Raw genomic sequence first — 13,044 nt, 5'->3', positions numbered from 1 at the left:
TTTGGCTGTTATGAATAATGCTACTATGAACATTGTATAAACTTTTATGCAAGTTTTGTGTAGATATATGCCTTCATTTATCTTAGATATATATCTAGAAGTGGAAGAGCTGGGTCATATGGGAAATCTATGCAAAACACTTCTAGAGCAGGTAATGCATCTAGAAAACTAGCATAAGGTATTAGTGTTCACATACAAATTAACTCATTCTCTCAAGGTGTACATTTGCCATTATTCTAAACATTTCCTTTACCTCTAATATTCCATTTCCTGGGCACCATCTCTTAGGGTTATGTCCTCACTTTGGTACAGCCCATATATTTTAATAGCTTCCTGAGAAAGTGTACTTAGAAGGAAGAACTGGAGACCTTACATGTTTGCAAATGTCTTTATTTTCCCTCACGCTTATTTCAAAGTTTGATTAAGCATAGAATGCTAGATTGAAAATTGCTGGCCGGTTTGGCTCAGCAGTTAGAGCATCGGCCCATGGACCAGAGAGATCCAGGTTCAGTTTCCGCTAAGGGCACGTATCTCAGCTGCAGTTTGTCCCTGGACCCTGTTAGGGTTGTATGGGTGGCAAACAGTCCATGTGTCTCTCTCACATTGATGTTTCTCCCTCTCTCTCTTCCTCCCTCTCTCTCTTCCTCCCTCTCTCCCTTCCTCCCTCTCTCCCTCCTCCTCTATCTGAAGATAAGTGCAGAAAAAAATGTCGAGTGAGAATAAAAAAGAAAAAATTGTTTTCCACCTGGCTAGTGTGGCTCAGTGGTTGAGCACTGACCCATGTACCAAGAGGCTGCTGGTTCGATTCCTGGTCAGGGCACATGCCCGGGTTGTGGGTTCAATAGCCAGTAGGGGGTGTGCAGGAGGCAGCCAACCTAGGATTCTCTCTCACATAGATGTTTCTATCTCTTTCTCCTTCTCCTTCATTCTAAGAATCAACAAAAATACTTTTTAAAAAATTGTTTTCCTTCAAACTTAGAAGTCATTTCTCCATTATTTTAGTAGCCTTCACTGTTGAAAAGCTTGAGCTGATTTCTGATCCATTGTATAAAACTGTTTTTTTCTTGATTATGATGTATAATTTTATTTTTCATCATTATTATGAAATTTCACAGAAAGATACCTTGATCTGGGTTTAACTATGCTTGGCAATAGTTGGATTATTTTACCTGGCCAGTGTGGCTCAGTGGATTGAATGCTGTCCCATGGACTGAGAGGTGCTGGTTCTATTCCCTGTCAGGGCACATGCCTAAGATGTGGCTCAATCCCCAGTAGGGAGCACGCAGGAGCCAATCAATGTTTCCCTCTCTCGCTCCCTCTCTCTCTCTTAAGAAAAAACAATAAAAACATTTTTAAAAATAATAATTAGATAATCTTAATTTAGAAACTTATCTTTTAGTTATGGGAAGTTTTCTTGAATTGTTTCTTTGATGATATCTTTTCTTCCATTTTTTTTTCTGTTCTCCCCTCTGGAATGCCTATTACTTAAACCTTTTTTTTAAAATTATTATTGAGCCTCTTGAACTGGTCCTCTAATTTTATTATTCTTGCCCTGGCTGGTTTGGCTCAGCGGCTGGAGCGTCAGCCTGAAGACCAGAGAGTCCGGGTTCGGTTCCCGCTAGGGACACGTACCAAAAAGAAATTAAATTTAATTTAAAAAATAATAATTTTATTATTCTTCTCACTTAAGTTTTATCTCTTACTTTTTTTTTTCTTTATTGATTTTAGAGAGAGAGAGTGCAAGGGAGAGAGAGAGATAGAAACATTGATGAGAGAGAACATTGATTGGCCGCTTCCTGCATGCCCCAAACTGGGGATCGGGCCCACAACCTGGGCATGTGCCCTGACCGGGAATCAAACTGGCAATCTCTTTGTGGATGGGTCGATGCTCAACCACTGAGCCACACTGGCTGGGCTATCTCTTACTTCTAGTTCTAGTTTCTTGATCACTTCAAAATTTCTATTAAATATTTTATTTGTTATGTTTATAATTTTTAAGATCTCTTTTTGGTTTTCTGCAAGTTTCTTTTATAGAGCACTTTATACTAGTTTTATAGATGTATTACTTGCTCTTTTTTTCTCTGAGGAGTATTAGTGACATATTTCAATTTTTTTACTTCTTCCTACATAAGCTCTGTTTCTTTTAAATTGCTATTTCCTATTTGTTTGGGTTCTATTGTTCATATTAAAATTGTTTCTCAAATGTCCAGTAATCTTTCACTGATTGCTGGGGGGGGGGGGGGGGGGGGTGGCACCAAAAAGCTAATTGGAAGTTTTAATGGTGGTCTACAGGGCAAAGTGATCTGGCTGGGCTATTTCCCTGGGGAACCCCCATGATCAATATCTTTAGATCTTTCAAATTATGTTAGGTTCTCCAAATAATACCGATCTCCTACTTAGAAGGTAAAAGCTCATCTGTCAATGTTTCAGAGCCAAATGAGGTAATAAGGCTAGAAATATAAATATTTAATAGAATACTTTCTATTTAATCCTCCTCTGTCAGTAGAGCACTCCTGCCTTTATGGTATCTAGGGTTCCTCATTTCAGAAAATCTGTTTCATTATTCTTAGGGACTAAATTTTCAGTTTTCTGGTGGAAGAGATGGAGGAAAGGAATCTGGGGGGCCATGTAAAGAGATTTTTCAATGTATCCTTCAACTAATTTCCCTGTTTTTCATTCATTTCCCTATCAGAGTATTGGAGAGTATTTCAGATAAACCAGGTTTCCTCCTCAGATTACACCATTACTGACATAGGATTCAGCTTTCTTAAAGAATTACTCATTCTTCTCTTCAGATTCCTAAATCTAAAATTTCTAGTACCTTCCATTTTCCTTCCCTTTCCTTTGTCTTTCTGTTCCGTTTGTGAAATTATACCTTTTAAAAAATCCCTTTGTAATTTTAGTGGAGTTTTGAGATGTGAAGATAAACCTGTGTTCAATCTATCGACTTTAATTGGAAGTGTTACCTTAGCTAGTTAATGAAAGAAAGAGCAAGGTAAGTCAGAAATTGTTGGGTATGGTCAGCTGGGAGGCGGAGGCCAGTTTGCTTCACCAGGAAGCTATAGCTTTACACCCCAACAAATCAAAGCATTGTCTCTCCAAGAGGATTAACACCACTGTCCTCCCCACCTCAGGTAGCAGAATGTGTATAGGGGAGAGGGGAGCAGTGGGAGAAAAGGGCATGAGCAATAAAGTCAAAATGACACAGGGGGAGGTACTTAACCATTGAGGACTGTCAGTCTAACCTGGGGAAAAGATAGTTGGCTAGGGTTTGGACCCCATTGCAAGCCAGAAAAAGTTTGGGAAGATAACTGGTTATTTTGAAAAAGCTTCTGGTTTCTCCCAAGCCTGAGAATATATAATTCCAGGTAAACAAAGAATTCCTCCGTCCCCCCACCCCCGCCTCAATGACCTGTACTTGCCCAGTGCATACATGGGTTCTCTTTCTACAGCCATGTGGCCTTAGCAGCCACAGGGCCAATTGCCACAGGGACCTCACTGCTCCAAGCGGGAGATAGTTGCAAAGCAATGGATTGCAGCCGGCAACACTAGCTAAACTCACCAAATGTTGGACTGAGACTAAGCTTTAATATGGCACAGAATCTCTGGACATTACTCTGTTTCTGGCCCTGATTTTCCACGGTGGGACAGACAGAGATGGGACACTGAAGAGGCACTCCTTTGATTTTGCATCACAAATAAATATTACCACTAGACCTCATCCTCCCTTATGGGTCTCTGGAAATGTTTTTCCTTGTGACACTGCAAGAACCCCAATTCCAACAGCAACAGAAGCACCCACATTTACTTAAATAGTATGTGAAATCAATACTAAGATTCAGGGGCATATCAAGCTACAGAATCCCAAAAATTTATCTGGTGATAATAGAAACAATAAAGTTAAGGAACACTATGTACTATATACTTCCCCCAGCCTTTAAACTTTGTCGCAAAGCTAACAAGAAAAAAAGTATTGAATTCTGAAAGTCATTAGGTATTGATGGCCAATGGTAGCTAGAAGATGAATTTGAAGGTTTTGTGATGTTTGCATTTTGTTGTTTTAAAGAATGATAAGAGTAATTAAGTGGGGAGACATAGAAATAGACTTGAGAAGAAGCAAATAAATCACTTCTATTCAGAAGTGATTTTTCTACATGTTTCCCTCTGGGTACTGTTTCCTTATTGTCTTTAAGTTTCATAAAGAAAATCTATCTTGCCCCATCCCTTGGGCTCCTTTTGGGAGGAGGGGCTGGTTGGGTCTCTTCAAGAGGCCACTGCCTTTTGATCTACTCCCAGCCTGAAGGACTCTGCTGGCCCCCAGTCTCCTAGACCCTGGGCAGCCACATTCCATACATAAGAATTTCACTCCCTGAAGTCAAACAGTGCAAAGCTTTAAGGACTGTATGAGTTGGCCCATCCCAGAAATAAGGAGCTAAACATTCACCATTTTGGAGTTTAAAGTATGTTATAATGGCAAAGTTTCAGAGAAGGACTTGCATCATTTTGTCACTTACTATTCTATTTATTTTCTCTCTCTTGATGATAGGTTTAAAAAAACTAAGACCAAATCAATCTACTTTTAGATACATTTTTTTACTTGACCTTTTTCCAGAACCCCATTGATAAACAATTCACTTGGGAGGAATTTTGATTACCAAGAGTGCCAAAATCAACAGTGAAACAAATACCAAGAAATTTAAAAGTGTCGAAATCATTATGAAACCTTTCAAAGCCTCTGAACAAGAGAGAGGGAACTCTGGGGATTTTAACTTTCCAAGATTTTGTGTGCTTGCAGTGGCTCCACCCTCCTAGCCAATGATCTTTTTCCCAGGCTAGACTACCAGGCAGCACTCTGACTTGTACGTAGGTGCCCATCTCCCTCTTTGTTCCATCCCTTCCCCAGTGATCTGTAGGGAATGGACCGGAGGATCCCTGGGGAGCATGAAGCTGTAGCTTCCTGATAAAGCTGCTCATATGACCATGCTTAGAATGTCTGATTTCCTCTGCTTTCTTCCTTTTATTAATATTAACTAGCTGCCCTGGACAGTTTGGCTCAGCGGTTAGAGCGTTGGCCTGCGGTCCGGAGAGACCCGGGTTCGGTTCCCGCTAAGGGCACGTACCTCGGTTGCAGTTTGTCCCCGGCCCAGGTTGGTCGTGCGGGTGGCAGCCACTCAATGTGTCTCTTCACGTCGATGTTTCTCTGTTTCTCTCTGTCCCTTCCTCCCTCTCCCTCCCACTCTATCTGTACAAAAAAAATATTAACTAGCTAATTATGATGATAGCAAAGGGAGTCACAACCCCCAAGGTGGCTCCAGCTTTTAAGTTACAGCTCTCAGATTCCTTTTCCATAGAAACTCACATGAAACAAATGCACTCAGCTTTACCAGGTGTACTAGCCCTATCTTAGACCCACCTGATTCAAATGATGAGAATGGCGAACCTACTGATGATTTGGTACCAACTATTTTGGATAAAGCTCATAAATGTAATCAGAAGTAGAAAAAGAAAGAGGATTGAAATGTTCTTTTTTGAAGAGAATACAGAAATTAATAAAGATTTCATGTCTAGCCCAGCTGGCGTGGCTCAGTGGTTGAGCGTCGACCCATGCACCAAGAGGTTCGATTCCCGGTCAGGGCACATACCCAGGTTGTGGGCCTGATCCCCAGTGGGGGGCATGCAGGAAGCGGCCGGTCAATGTTCTCTCTCATCAATGTTTCTATATCTCTCCCTCTCCCTTCTTCTCTCTCTAAAGTCAATAAAGAAAAGAAAAAAAAAATTCACGTCTACTACTAAAAACAAGCATTGTTTAGTCATGTGAATTTAAGTATAAAGTAGTTAAAAAATAAACTGCTCCCCCCCAAAGAAAGAAATCAATTTTAACTAGTGAATGAATGAAACCTTAACAATATCACTTTTGGAGGTTTCTGAATACCTATACTACACTGACCCCTTACCGTGCACAAAAATTCATGGTGGAACAGTATTTCAAAGAAAAAAAACCCAACAACTTAGAAGCATATGAAACAAGGAAAATCTGGAGTCATTTTCCATCAGGACTCAGGCTTCTTTTACCAAAGTAAATCAAACATCAAGTGGCCTCTAAGTTATGAAAGACAACTAAGTAGAGAGTGGATGAGGGACTGGAGGAGTCCCTAAGAATATGTGCCCAATTTGGATTATTTCTCTCAAGGCATCTTGTATACCACCTCTGACGTGTGAGTGTCAGGTAACAAATCCTGGTCCAGATCATGACTGCACAAAAGTTGTATGCCATGAAGAACTGGGGGTACAAGTAGCCCAATAGATTTTCTTATAAACTAGTTAAAAAGCATAAATGAAATGAATTTTCAAAGTACTTCTCAAGTAAAATAATTCTTTATTTTTTTTAATTTTTGTTACAGATGTTTCTCCTTTCTTTCCCCATTGACACCATCAATTAAAATAATTCTTGTTTCACTAGAACACCATGTTGAGACTTGAAAGATTCTCCCTCTATCCCACTCACCAAATTAGGAAATTACATAAACAAATATTTTCCCCACAAACCTGCTCTGTCCCTTATATTCCTTCTCTCAGAAAATGGTACAATCACTTAGTTGTTGAAATGATAAACTGAGCCATCTGTCTTAACTCCTTCCTTCCACCTTCCTTCATTCAATCACCAAAGACTGTGGGTTCTAGCTCTTAAAGAACGATTAAATTAAATCCATCTGTTTCTATATCTCCTAGTCTAAACTGCACCAATCCTACTCTCCAATCCATCCTCCACAACATAACCATAATTATTGTTGTAAAATGCTAATCTTTTCATGTCACTCCCTTGCTTAAACCCTATTTCATTTGCCTTAGGAATTTTTAAAATTCCAAATATTTAAAAGGAGGAACATAAGTAGTAACAGATTTTCAAGAGCCAGGTGTCATGAGTACATACTTGGGGAAAGACCCAGAAAAAAATATGCAAATTAGTAAACTACCAGGAGGGAAAAGAGGAGCAGTGGTGAGGGCTGGGCTATGATTAAAGCCAATGCTAAAATTAAAGGTGACATAAAAACTATTTTTAATGAGTAAATTGCTTTTCTGGCACATTAAAATTGTAACATTACTTCACAAATCATTTATATTAGATTTTTCGATTCAATAAATATAAAATAGAGCTCCTACTATATGGAAGACTCTGGATTATCCACTTATTTCTAATAAGCCTCCATTCCAAAGACTTACTATGAGTCTCCTTTCTCAACACAATACCTTCTCTATCTTCATTTTAAAACAGTGTTACAAATTATTTATTGATGGAATAACACGATGTCTGCAATTTGATTTAAAATATTGTGGGAGGAGAGCTAATGGGGAGAGGAAAGATAAGACAAGATTGGCGCCCTTCCCAGTGTGGCTCAGTTGGTTGGAGCATCGTCCCTTGCACTGGAAGGTTACAGGTTTGATTCCTGATCAGAGCACACACCTAGGCTGTGAATTCAACCCCTGGTAGGGACACATAGGAAGGCAACCGATTGATGTATCTCTCTCACATCAATGTTTCTCTCTCTTTCTCTCTACCTTCCCCACTGTCTAAAAATCAATTAAAAAAAAAAAAGGATTGGCAAATGTTCATATGGTTCACATGCTGAAGTTGGCTAAAGAGTATGTCAGCATTCATGGGTTATTCTCTTTGTGTATTTTTTCAAATTTTTCTATATAAGTAAAACAAAACAAAAAATAGGAGTGATCCAGTGCTGAAAAAACATAATGATTTTCTCATTTGATAAGGTGTCATATAAGATAGATAGCTTTTCATATTTCAGGCATCACTAATATGATTTTGGTTTTTTTTTTAATTAATTAATTTATTTATTTTTGTTACAGATGTTTCTCCTCCCCCCCCCCCCCAAACTGTTATTCTTTCAAATGTAATTATGGAAAAGAAAAATTCATACGAAAAGTTACCCAAAAATGTAAGACAAATCAAATAAGGTTCATTTTCTTAGGTAACAGCTTCTACAAGTATAATAGAGAAACCGTATTGCTTTAAGAAAAATTGAGTAGCACCATACTTCCATTATTTTGTGCCTAAAATCCATTTTAGAAAAAAAAATCTTAAAAGTAGTATCTATTTCACAATACTTGATTTTAAAGAGTCCTGTTCTATACTATAGGACAGAGTATAGGGCATTTTGTACTTTCAATAATAAAGTTCTTATAAATATGATCATGCTGTTCTCGTTATCTCTAAGACTACCCTTGGGTTGGTTACATTGCCCTACAGCAGAGTTTTGTTTTTTGTTTTTTTATCCTCACCCAAGGACTCTTTTTTGCATTTGTCTTCAGACAGAACGGGAGGGAGAGAGGGGGAAGAGAGAGAAACATCGATGTGAGAGAGACACATCAACTGGTCACCACCCCATGACCCCAACTGGGGCCAGGGACAAACTGCAATCAAGGTACAAGCCCTTAGCAGGAACCTAAACCGGAACTCTGTGGTGTTCAGGCCCACGCCCTAACCACTGAGCCAAACCGGCCAGGGTTACAACAGAGTTTCTTAACTTCAGCACTACTCACATTTCGGGCTAAATAAGTCTTTGTTGTGAGGGGCTATCCCTGATACCAGTAGCATTGCTGCCCATCCCCCAACTCCCACCCCACCAGTTGTTGACAAGCAAAAAAACATCTCCAAACATTGCCAAGTATCTCTTGGGGTGCAAAATTACCTCCTGTTGAGAAACACTGCCCTACAGCAATTAGACAGTATGATTTTTTTGTTGTTGCTTATTTTTAAAATGCTCTAATTTTGTTTAGCTTCATATATACATTTTCCTAATCTAAGACAGCAAGACACCCTGGAATGTGTGTATATATGGCTATTGTTACTTATAGGAATAGCTTCCTAGTCACAGAATCACAGAAGCATTTACTAATCTAGTTTGGTGTTCTCAATATGGACCACAGCCCAAATTATATCACTATATTATTCAAGACTTCAGGAGTTCTTTATAAAAAGTTCAAATATTTGTGCCTTGATCACTGGTAATATTTGAAAATTTGGATAATCTGAATGAATATTTTATAACTGAGTGTTTCCAGTATATTTATGTCCCCACTTTTGTGTTTACCAACAAAGAAAGTCACCAGTTTCTCTCACTATCCTAGGCTAATGAGAAAAGTATAGAGACAGACAATACAGTTCAGCTGAAGGCCCAATGATATCATGATGCACTAAATAAAAGACAGTACTGCCCTGGACGGTTTTTGCTCAGTGGTTAGAGTGTCGGCCCACAGACCAGAGTCGTAGGTTCGATTCTGGCCAAGGGCACGTACCTTGGTTGCAATTTGTCCCCAGCCCTGGTTGGGGTCATGTGGGAGGCAACCAATTGATGTGTCTCACATCAACATCTGTCTGTCTGTCTGTCTGTCTGTCTCTCTCTCTCTCTCTCTCTCTCTCTCCCTCCCTCTCTCCCTCCTGCTCTATCCAAAGATAAATGGAAAAATATCCTTGGGTGAGTATTAAACAATGACAGTATTAATATTATCATCTGGTGCACAGTATTCTAGGTAGCCTAATACAATAAAAACTATAGGATAGAAAGCAATAACATATTCACATTGGAAGCAGCCTTTTAGCTTCAGCAAACCATTATCATTCATCACATCAATGTTGCTAATATGTTGTTTTTGTAGTTTTGTTTGTAATTCTTTTGTTTTGGTTTTGTGGCTCTACATGGATGTAGCAGAGGGAACTCCTATTTAGCTTTATGTTTGCCCACACTATAGTTAAGTATATAATTAAAAACAACAATATAGTTCGAATTAACACTTAGAACATTTGTCCCTTTTAAAGGATTTACACATTACTCAAATTTGAAAAGTGCTGACCTAGTCCAATGCCTTCATTTTTACTGCAGTCCAGTGGTAGTGGTAATTTGTCCAAAATCACACACCTAATCACTGACAAAGAGAGTATTAAAACTAAAGGTTTATTCATATACTTGTTATCACATACCTCAGTGTCTCTTGTAAACAACATACTTAAGTTAACATAACTAAGTTTTTATCTTTGCACATACCACATTCTAAATTGAACTTATAAACAGTGAAATAAAATAACTCAGTGTTAGAAATACAGTAATAAAAGACTGTAAGAGTACATTATTTTACAGGTATTTCCCTACAAAGTAAGACTAGGCTAATCAGTCTATTAAAATTTTTTTTTTTTTAATCCTCACCAGAGTACATTTTTGCATTTATCTTCAGATAGGGTAGGAAAAAGACAGGGGGAAAGAGAGAGAAAAAACACATCGATGTGAGAGGGACACATCGACTGGTTGCCACCCACACGACCCCAACCAGGGCCAGGGACAAACTGCAACCAAGGTATGTGCCCTTAGTGGGAACTGAACCCAGGACTCTCTAGTCCTCAGGCTGAGGCTCTAACCCTGAGCGAAACCGACCAGGGCTAAAAAAAAAATTTTAAAGCCCTGGCTAGTGTGGCTCAGTTGGTTGGGCATCTTCCTGTGCACTGAAAGATTGCAGGTTCGATCAACAGTAGGGCGAGTGCAAGAGGCAGCCGATGGATGTTCCACCCTCATGTCAATGTTCTTCTTTCTCTCTCCCTCTCCATTTCTCCTTCTCTAAAGATCAATTTTTTAAACTCTTTAAAAAATAAAAATAAAAAAAGATTATATGGCCGTTATTCTTGATCATGAAAGGTACTGTGGTAGGCAATTAAGACAGACATGAGCAGAGCAAGGACGATAAGCCAGGTACAGAAGGTCACCAGGGTGGAAAGCTCCAGGTGCTTAGCAACAGGCAGAACTGGAAAAACAAGGACCTTGCTCCCAGGTTTAGACCCCCTTAGAGGGGGAACAAACAAAGGAACCAGAGAATAGCCTTTACATTAAGCCCCCAGGACAAGAAGATTCTAACACATCTAGGCCTCAGCTATGTTTTAGCTCCAGACCCAGAAAAGCAGAAAACCAGACAAGTGACACCACTTGCACTGGCCTCGGGACCAGCTGCATTGACTAATGACCCCCTGCCCTGGAACCAATCAGTGGTGACCACAACCCTGAAAGGACACACTTGGAAAGCTGATGAATATTCTATTTAGATCCTCCTTTGGGACCTCCCCTAAAAGCCTTTAGGACAGAGAACCCAGCATGCACATGCTCTCCATCTCTCTCTCTCTCTCTCTCCCACCCTCTTGCACTCCCTCACCTTTCCTGGTCCCCTCCATTTCCCCCTTCAGACACCATTACCCTTCTCTCTCCTAAGCATTGTGGGCCCCTTCTTTTGCCTCTGTAACTTGTTTCCTGAGCCCATTTTTTCTACTTCTGTAACTTTCTAATGAGTCTTAACTCTGAATTCTTTCTTAGCCAGAAGTCAATGGTGGTTGCTGAACCAAGGTCTGGTCTGACTCCACTGATCTAACACTTGGTGCCATTCTTGCCCCGAACAGTTCCAAGATTCTCTTCCCTAACCCCACATCTAGTTAGTCCTCTTGACATTTAAGAAGTTGCTTAAATATTTTTTAAATATGTCTTTATTGATTTTTTAGAGAGAGAGAGACAAGGGAGAGAGAGATAGAAACATCAATGTGAGAGAGAAACATCGATCAGCTGTCTCCTGCATGCCCCCTACTGGGGATCGAGCCCACAACCCGGAAAAGTGCTTCAATCAGGAATCGAACTGGGACCTCTCAGTCCAAGGGATAATGCTCAATCCATTTAGCAAACCAGCCAGGAATAAGTTGCTTAAATATTGCATCTTTTGTATAACCTGAAACATTACAAAATGTTTTTCAATCATAGAAATTTGTTACATTACCTATATAGGACATTCATATAATAGAGTATTTGAGTAAAAATAGTAAGCATTTATTAACTAATACTGTATATCAGATTCTGTGTTAAATGCTTTATATGACCTCATTTAATCTTCCCAACAATCATATGATGTATCCCCATTTTACAAAGGACGTTTATTTGCCAAGTCATTAAGTGTTAAGCTAAAAAATTCAGAATGAAAACAAAGTCTGATTCCAGATTCTAAAGTTAAGCTTTATGAAAACCTGCCATATATTAAAATTCTGGTATAAGTGTCACAGGAAAGCTATTCAATACGATGCTATGTGATAAAAAAACAAAAAACAAAACAAAAAAAAAAAACCACTTTAGAGTATATAGAAAAGTCAGAAAGGATCTATACCAAATTGTTTTTTGTTTTTGTTTTTAATTTTTTTTGTCTTTATTGATTTTAGAGAGAGGAAGGGAGAGGGAGAGAGAGAAACATTGATGAGAGAGAACATCGACTGGCCGCCTCCTGCATGCCCCTCACTGGGGATCAGGCCCACAACCTGGGCATGTGCCCTGACCGGGAATCGAACCGGTGACCTCTTGGTGCAGGGTTGACGCTCAACCACTGAGCCACACCGGCCGGGCTATACCAAATTGTTAACAGTGAACATCTATCTCAATGGTTCTTATTTCCACATATATGTATTTTCTAATTTAGTATTTGCAGTGAATAGATATTGCTTCTTAAACAATAACAGAGTTTTTAATGCTAAAAATCAAACAAGCCAACAGACTAATGTTAGGCAAATTAGTCATTTGGGACAGTCTTGGGAACAAGACCCCCATGTTCTAGTCACAAATTATGACTTAGGCTCCAAAGAGCTTAAAAAAAATTTTTTTTAAATCTTCCTTTTGTGGTTTCTTACACTAGGTAGTCTCAGCCTAATATAAGAATATCATTTTATAAACCTTTTTTTTTTCACATATCAAGGCTGAACGTTTTTTTCATGTGACAATTACTATACACGACAGTTTTCAAAGTTTCCCCATGATACAACGTGAGAATTAAGGAGGACACTTAACAACTTTGCTAAACATTAATCAGTTTCAAAGAAATACTGTATTTATGAAACTTATTGGCTAATCCTTTCACTATGTTTTCAAAATCCGTTTACTTCTGAAAGACTATTTGCTTTCAAAACAGAAGAGACTTAAATATCTGTAATGATAGAAACTAGCCTTCAATAGTTAATTTTAT

General features: G+C 39.0%; 1 protein-coding gene across 6 annotated transcripts in view; it reads right to left on the bottom strand.

Annotated features, from left to right (window-relative positions):
• MCU (mitochondrial calcium uniporter) overlaps nucleotides 1-13,044 on the bottom strand; it is a 275,222-nt gene that overhangs the window by 162,641 nt on the left and 99,537 nt on the right. The window contains exon 8 of one of the 6 annotated variants that reach the window (XR_004959983.1): nucleotides 9,920-9,939. The exons of the other annotated variants lie outside the window; for them this stretch is intronic. The gene's annotated coding sequence lies outside the window, so the exon portion shown is untranslated. Of the gene's footprint in view, nucleotides 1-9,919; nucleotides 9,940-13,044 lie in introns of those variants that run through there. 6 annotated transcript variants of the gene reach the window in all.

The sequence above is a fragment of the Molossus molossus genome, unplaced genomic scaffold (genome assembly GCF_014108415.1).
Source record: "Molossus molossus isolate mMolMol1 unplaced genomic scaffold, mMolMol1.p scaffold_m16_p_17, whole genome shotgun sequence".
Lineage (NCBI taxonomy): Eukaryota > Metazoa > Chordata > Mammalia > Chiroptera > Molossidae > Molossus > Molossus molossus.
The sequence above is the reverse complement of the archived record's forward strand: the minus strand, read 5'-3'. Positions and strand labels throughout refer to the sequence as shown.